Below are 8,897 nucleotides of genomic sequence, written 5' to 3'. Positions count from 1 at the left end.
TAAAATTAAACATGAAGATCAATCAAACTCTATTTAACTTAGTCTTCCTTATCTTTGTTTTTATCATTAAAATTGATATTCAAAACTCCCCCTTAATGAGTGCATCTAAATTTTCTTTTAATCTTTAGATGAAACTTTAATGAATGGGAATCATAAGCACTCATACACCTAATCCATACAAGCTTATAAATATAGTTCAATAACTTCAAAAGTCAAGCTTATAACTATGTAAGAACAAATGTATGGGAGTTAAATCATTTCAAGCATTTGTCAAGGATTACTCAAATAATGTTCAAGCAAATTTGATCATTTTGTCATAATCAAAACTATAATAATTTTAAAGCTAACAAAGCATTTCATTTAGCTTTTATGAGCTTATGTTCCATTTAAAGTATAATTCAGTTAATTGCTCTTTGCTTCCTTTTAAGTTATTCACTTTATGCTCTAAAATGTTTACATTCTTTTCTAGTTCACACTTAATGTTAATTATGCAATCATTTTTCGTCTTAAGCTTAAAAATGACTTTTTTGTATTTTAAGTTCATATGTTCAAATTCAAATGCCAAGTCATCATATGCATCTTGATGTTCATTAAAAGTGTATGGATCATTGTTATAATCATTAGAACAAGAAGCAATGTTTGACGAACATACCTTTTATTTTTCAACTCCTATGAAACATAGATTTGCAATTTCCTCTTCCTGCTCATCTGGGATTCATCACTATCATTCCATGTAGCTACTATAACTTTTCCCTTGGAGTTCTTTGATAATTCTTTTTAAGTTTTGAACATTCATATCTGATGTGACCCAGCTTCTTGCATTTATAGCAAATAATATGATCATTTCCATGCTCAACCTTTGGAATATCTCTTCTTAGATTTCTTTTTTCTTTTTTTTCTTTTAAAAGGTTTTTTGCTTCCTTGTTTGCTCTTTAAAGATCAATTGAACTTTTTGGTCAATATTGTTATCTCCTCATCATCTTCTTTTTCATTGTCACTTTCAAGTGACTTTTCATCATTTTGCTTAACAACTTTCAAAGCAATATCTTTTCTTTTTGACTTTTCTTTGGTTGCTTCATCTATTTCTTTCTCATACCTAAGGGTCATTTCATAAGTAAGTAAAGAACCTAAAAGCTCATCAAGCTTGAGTACATTCAAGTCTTTTGCTTCTTCAATGGTAATGACCTTAGGTCTCTATGACTTAAGAAGACAGTGAAGGTTTTGCTTCACTAACTGTGCATTTTGGAATTCTTTTCCTAAAGCTTGAAGTCATCATATGATTTTGGTGAATCTTTCAAATAGTTTTTTGATAGATATCTTCGCTTTCATCTCGAAAAGCTCATAGTTAAGTATTAACATACCAATTTTTGATTCCTTTACTTCTATGATTCTTTCATAATAGTTTTCTAATGTGTTCCAAATTTCTCTTGCTTAGTAACACATAACTATTTTATTAAATTCATTTTCACCAAGAGAAAACAAAATAACCGTTATAGCTTTATGATTTTGTTGTACTAATTTTTTGTCTTTATCATCCCATTTATCTCTAGTTTTAACATGTTTTACACTTTCAACAATTTGTGTGGGAATATGAGGTCTATCAACAATAATATCCCAAAGATCTAAAAAAATAGATTAGATAAAATTTCCAAACCTTATATTTTAGGAATGGGTAGTTCTCTCTTTTGAGCAAAGGAGGCCTCATCATAGATAGTCTTTCACGAATGAAGCTCGAGGATGTTGCCATGACATTTACTTTAACCTTTTTGTTTAGGATCTCTCAAAGGTGGTTAAACTTGTAAAGAACTTAAGAACCCACTCTGATATCAATTGTTAGAAAAGAGAAGCTTAAAATAAAACTACCAAGAGGGAGGGTGAATTGGTTGTTAAGTAAAAATTCTCCTTTAAAAAAACTCAGTTTAATTGTGAAAGAATAAAACAACAAAACAGAGCATGAATTGAATAAGTAAAGAATAGAAAAGTAAGAAGGGACTTAGTAGGATTTTTTTTGAGGTTTGGCCTTCCAATGCCTATGCCTTCTCCTTTGATAGCATAAGGAGTTTGAATCCACTATCAATTTGTCTTTTCTACAAGGTTAGGTGTAACTTTTATAATATGCCTTTTGCAGGACCAAGCGTAACCTTTACAACTTGCCTTTTGTAGGATCAAGCGTAACCTATACCAAGATACTACCTTTTTAGGTTAAAGCACAACCTTTACACCAGAATAAGCCTCTTAAAAGCAAAACCCCTCTACTTTTTGCTTGGAGGTATAACCAATACAATAGTGAATTCAAGTGAACCATAAATTAAAAATCTCTAAAAAGGTAGATAACGAAGTTTAGGTTCAGAAAGGTGTGAGCTTTCACAAGAAAAAGAATAATCAAGGAAAGTCTAAGCTCAAGAAAGATTAGCTGAAGGGTGAGGATATGAACTTTAGGCTCTTTGCTTGCTCAAAGATAGAAACTTTTCTACTCATAGTTGTTGCTCTTGTTTTTCTGCTCTTTTCCTCTTCAAGGATGATTTAAACAAAATCATCTTCTCTTTCTTTCTTTAACATCCTCAAGGTGTATATTTATAGCCTTTGAGATTTTCTGTCTGTTGGAGTAAGTTTAGAATAATTTCTTGTACGTTCAAGCTAGCTTGTGCAATTCTATTGCTTCTGTAGAATCGATTCTTTTATTTCGAGGTGTTGGTTCTTTTACAACTAAGCATAAAGGTGTCACTTTTGCAATCTTGGAGAATCAATTCTTTTGCCTCAAGGTGTCGATTCTTTATTGTGGATTGGTGCTAAAATTTGAATTCAAGGTTGAATTTTGTTGCTCCACTATTTTCAGTTTTGCCATGCTTTTCTTGGTCACTAAGTTTCTACGTTGTACTTTTAGTGCTTGAAGAACCGACTTTTTCTACTTGTCTTAAAATCAATTCTACATTGTTGATATTCGCTCAAGAACTAACCTCTTTTTCTTCTTTAGAATTGATTCTTCTTACAATTAAAGAAATATGTTTTGCTTCCTTTTCATTCAAGAATCAAGTTAATTCTTTTGAAAACTTAATCCTTGGGTTGGCACATTTAATTTTGAAAATAAGAGACTCTTTAGAAAATTAAGAGCATGATCATCTATATTAAAAATATGTTCAAACAATTAGAGCATTTTAATATATTTTTCTATTAAGTTCAACTTTAACAATTCTTGGAGATTTTTCTTCGTACTCAAAAATATCTTTCACTTTCAAAGCTCATTAAGTTCAATTAATTTTGTCACGTCCAAATAAGAATAAAGCTAACAGAATTGAACCTAATATTATTTACTAAAAAAAATAAATGACTAAAAATATTTAATTCTTCAACTAAATTTTAAGAACTTGGCCAATTTAATGTTCAAAATGTGACAAAATAATTATATATCATGGAGTTATCACACCCTCAACTTAAGATTTTACTAGTCCTCAAGCAATATATAAAAGAAAAGTAATCATAAATAAACAAACTAACTAGAGACAAGTAGAACTTAATCAACGACCTTCATAATTTCCTCAAAAATATATCTATAAATCTCCAACTCAAGGCCAAATATAGGCATCATTTAAGTTCATATTTAAATTCGAATGCAATCTCCCTCTCGAATGGATTTCTTTGTGTGTGTGATATCTTTTACAAAGATCATCTTACTTATCTAAATGAGTTTATGCCAATGCAAAATTTCAAATTAGTACTGAAATTCCATAGGTTTGCTTTTCATTTCTCTCCACTAATATAGACTAATACTAAGTCAAAGATCATTAGGACTTTATTAAGTTTGTAATGTATGACTAGAGTCAAGGTAAGATAAAGGATGTTTTGCCTTGAGTTAGAGATTATAAATAAGGGCTCTTTATTAGGCTCAAATCACTTTAAGCATATACTCATTCTAGGACCTATACAAAGCTCTTAGTCGTAATCTCCAACACCCTTTTCAATTTTGAACTTTTCTTTTGTTCAACACTTTATTCTCTTTTTTTTATCACAATTTTTAAACACCCAAACATATTTCTTTTTATTGTGGGTAGTGGGGGTGAATAACAAGCATATTTTAAAGCTTTTTCATCAATTTTACCTTCTATCTTATTCAATATCTAGCTTCATATACTTCCTAAAATGATATACATATTTAGGAGTGAGGGATGCAAAATTGAAAATTTATTTAAGGCTAGGTTAAATAATTACACGTTTAACAAAGCAAAGGTAATATTAGGCTTAAAGTGTTAGGAATTTTGAGAATATGGTGCACTGGAAAGTAAGTATATTTTCAATTTAATTTCATTTAATTTATTTGTAATGAAAGTTTATTTTGGTAATAAGACGAAGAGTTTGTTTTACGTAAGTATTCGTTATCTGGTTATTAAGGTACCGTGATTCCATTGAGATATATTAAAACACATTTGTATGAAGTGTCATACATAAGAGACATATATTTTAATTAAATCCAAAAATTATTCACAGTCATATAATAAAGCTGATCATTTTATTAAGTTAAGGTTGTAATGTCCAGATTACTTCCAATGAAACAAATGTGATTCACTTCAAGGGAATGATGAGTCTCAAATCATTGAAATGGTTGACTTTGAGTAATGACACTATATCCTGAGCTGGAATTATGTGAGAATCAAATTTAAATTTAACCATTACTTAAATCATGATCTTGTTGGAGTAGGATCTTAGTGGATTAATGTGATTGTATAAAGCATGGATTTAAAAAAAAAATTCTTTTATAAAGGAAGCAAGCAATTCAATTATATAAGCGGAAACACACATAATTATTATTGCAAGTAACATAATCACATCCAAAAAATATTAAGAATCTATTAAGTAAGAAAAACCATACCTTTTATTTTAAGATTCTTATTTTCGAACACCACCACATCAATGAATGATTTCTTGACCAAATAAGTTTACCACTCATTCTTTAAGAATACTTTCAACTTGAACCTTGAGTGGACAAGGCGTGGAATGATAGACTACAAGATGGCAACCGATTTTGTCTCTATTTTCTTCGAAAAGTTTAGAGGAGCAGAAGAGAAGTGACATCTCAAACTTTGTCAAGAAAAATTAAATAATTATCAAAATTAAAATTAAATAATAAATAATTTAATTCTTTAATTATTATTTAGAGTTCTTGATAAAATAAAACTCTTTATTAAACAATAATTCTTATTTTATTATTATCCATCTTTATTTTAAAATAATTAATAATAAATAAAAGAGTGATAATAAAAAATAATCTCTTTTTATCAACATAGATGTTTACATTCATTTCGTAAGAATCCTCCTAACATTATCAACATGGGGTGTGCTGCTGGGCAATAGCAATCTGTTGCCAAGTGCGGCAGCAAATGCTTCCGCAAGGTAACAGCAAGTGTTGCATCTGTGCAGCCCACCCTTAGGTTTTTGGGCAGTAGCCCTTTGTGGTGGGCCCTTTCTAATTTTTTTTAGTAAATAATGATTTTAAAATATATTTTTTTGCAAAATTAATTTATTTTAGCCTTAGACTGAAAATTATTTTATTTTGGTAGTAATTAATGAGATTAATTAGTTGGACAAAGTAAAATTATTTTCTCAAATTGGGTAAAAATTAAAATTAAAATTAGAGATTTTAAATAGTCATAAATTTTCAAAAAGGGCCAAAAGAATGTAATCCTAACAAGTAGCGGAAGCAAGCAGGATTGAAGGTAATTACAAGTTGTAATTTTTTTTATTTCTCTAGGATGGACATAAATGTAGCTTATTATATATATATATATATTTATATGTATCTATATGAATGATATTAGATATTATTTGTATGCTTGAAAACATGTCATCTAAAATTAAGGTGCCAACTTTTCTTAAGGAATGCCATGCATACATTATGTATTTTAGTTTAAAACGGGTTTTATACTATGTGATACATAATGAATACAGGAAATAAATCACATCTAGACAAGATGGTAATATGGACTTAATTATATACTAGAAGCGTTTAGTTGGAAACATAACCAAGCCCATAGTTTGACTTAGGATTTTCTAAATATGCATCTAGAAACTTTGACAAAAAGTCAATCAAAACCCTAAGTATAAAAATATTGAGTGGGAGAGGATGCTAACAATCCTAGAGTCCACGGTCTCCATTGTTGGCCCATTGGCATGTGAAACAAGTTACTTCCTATAAGCGGACATGAATCTAAATCATGATGAACTGGGTCTCCAAAAGGATAAATCCTTTTAGATGGATTATGAAGTGAGACCTCCCATAGAGGCTCATTAAGTAAATAGCTTAAAAGAATTAAACAATGATTGTTACACTTAACATGAATTTACTATTAACTTGTCTATAGTAGCTTTGTTAGTAAACTTCGTGGACCAAATGAAGGCGCTCCTTAACCATGTTAAATATGAAGATATTGGGTAACATAGTTAAATGGGAGGGTCCCAGTTTGCTTGGTAGTAAATTCTCATGCCTACAATTAATTATTTATTATAGAAAGATAAATGATCGTTGAACTAATAATACAATTTATAGGGTTTTATATATATTGTCATCATGCATACATGCCTCATGAAATGTTCAAAGTCCATGAATAACTAGTATGCTTACATAATTTCAAATGCACTTTCAAAAACATATCTGCATTACAAATATGAATCTATTTTCAATTTTGCTAAACAAATGCACTTTGAATGGTGATAACTACACTGAATGGAAAAGAAACCTTAATATCGTCCTTAATTATGACAAGATCACATGGATTCTTTCTGACCATGAGCTTGAAGCACTGGCTCCCTAATCAACTCCACAAGATATTGAATATTATAAGAAGTGGCATGATGCAAATGAGTTGGCTATATGTTATATATTAGCCTCTATGAACAATAAATCGCAAAGTAGCACGAAGGCATGCGTAATGCTGTTAACATAATGTTGCACCTATATGAGATGTTTGGTATAAAAACAGGCTCTACTATGGTGAAAGCAATCAATGCTTTTAAGGACCTTAAGGAGAAACCTAGGGAGCCAGTTAGAGATTACATGCTGAAAGTGATCTCTTGTCTCAATAAGATAGAACTAAATGGTATTAAGATAGATGTGGAAATGCAAATATCAATGATTGCTCATAGCTTGAATTTGTCCTTTTCACAGTTCAAATTGGATTATGAACTGCACACTAACGATACACCTTAAATGAGCTAATGAATGATCTCCAAAATGTGGAGAAGGTTTTTGATATGAAAAAAAAGCTTGAAGCACATGCAGTTTCCACTTCTGAGCCCAAACCCCAAGGTAAAAGGAAGATAGTTGGAAATTAAAAGACTGTTAAGGGCTTAGTGAGAGCAAAGAAACAACCCATGAAGAAAAAGACTACTTTAAAAGAGAACACCAAAGGAAAATGTTTCCACTATGGTGTGGAAGGACATTGGAAGTGAAACTGTAAGGTTTACCTTGAAGAAATCTATAAGAGTAAACAAAGTATGGGTTTTCTAAATATGTTAGAAGCCTGTTTAGTGGTTAATTATATAGATACTTGGATAGTAGATTTTGGAGCCACTGACTATGTTTGTAATTCTTTACGGGGGTTTCAATAAAGGAGAAAACTAAGTAAATGGCAATTTTGGATGAGAATGGAAAGTGGCACATATGTTTCAATATTACCAATGGGAGCCATTATTCTTTAATTTCCTTATGGTTGTAGGTTAGTTTTGAAAAATGTTTATTACATTCTAAAGACTTATAGAAATTTGATTTCTGTCTTTTGTTTAATAAAGTCTAGATATTTAGTTTATTTTAGTGAAACACTTATTATTCATTTGATTAAGGATTTTATTTTTTTAGAATTGTAAGTTATAATCTTTATTTCCTTGAGCCTATGACTTATTCTACAAATGTTATAGAAGCAATATGATTTAAAACTAAAAGTGTCAAAGAATTTAGTATAAATGAAAATTATCTTTATCATCTGCTTTTAGGTCATATCAATCAAAATAGACTTAATAGGCTTGTAAAGGATGGTACTCTACCAAACATGGTTCAAGGTCCTTTGCTAGTATGTGAGTCTTATATTAAAGCAACAATGACTAAAAGGGCTTTCAAGGCAAAAGGTACAAAATGCCAAACGTTCTAGACTTGGTGCACACAAATGTGGGTGGACTAATGAACGTACAAGCTAGAAGAGGTAATGAATATTTCATAACTTTTATTGATGACTACTCAAGACATGGCTCTATGTATTTAATGCATAAAAATAGTGAATCCTTTGAAAAGTTTAGAGAATTCAAAGCCGAAGTTGAATAACAACTTGGTAAGCCATTGAAACAACTACGATTAGATTGGGGAGGTGAGTATTTATTAGATGAATTTTAACAATATCTGACTAACAATAGGACAATTTCCAATTTGTCAACATTGAGAACACCTTAACATAATGATGTAGCTCAAAGAAGGGATAGGACTCTTTTATAAATGGTTAGATCAATGATGTCTTATGTTAACCTTTCAATATTATTCTAGGGATATTTTATGTAAACGACTAAGTACTTGCTCAATTTTGCTCCATCTAAAGTAGTGCCTAAGACCCCAAGGGAGATGTGGATAGGGTGTAAATCATCTATACATCATCTGCGAACTTGAAGGTGTCCTACACATGTTTTTAAACCTGAGTTCAGAAAGATGAAACCAAAGACTAAGGTGTGCTTGTTTGTAGGATATCTAAAAGGAACAAGAGGTTATTACTTCTATAATCCTCAAGATAAGAAAGATTTTGTTAGTTCAAATGCCACTTTCTTAGAAGAAGAGTTTGTGAGAAATCACAAACCTATAAGTAAAATTATCTTAGAAGAATCGTCTGATCCTTTAAATTTAAAAGTTAATTTTAAAAATGTCATAA

The sequence above is a fragment of the Theobroma umbraticum genome, unplaced genomic scaffold (genome assembly GCF_002168275.2).
Source record: "Theobroma umbraticum cultivar Fairchild unplaced genomic scaffold, ASM216827v3 scaffold_51.0, whole genome shotgun sequence".
Lineage (NCBI taxonomy): Eukaryota > Viridiplantae > Streptophyta > Magnoliopsida > Malvales > Malvaceae > Theobroma > Theobroma umbraticum.
The sequence above is the reverse complement of the archived record's forward strand: the minus strand, read 5'-3'. Positions refer to the sequence as shown.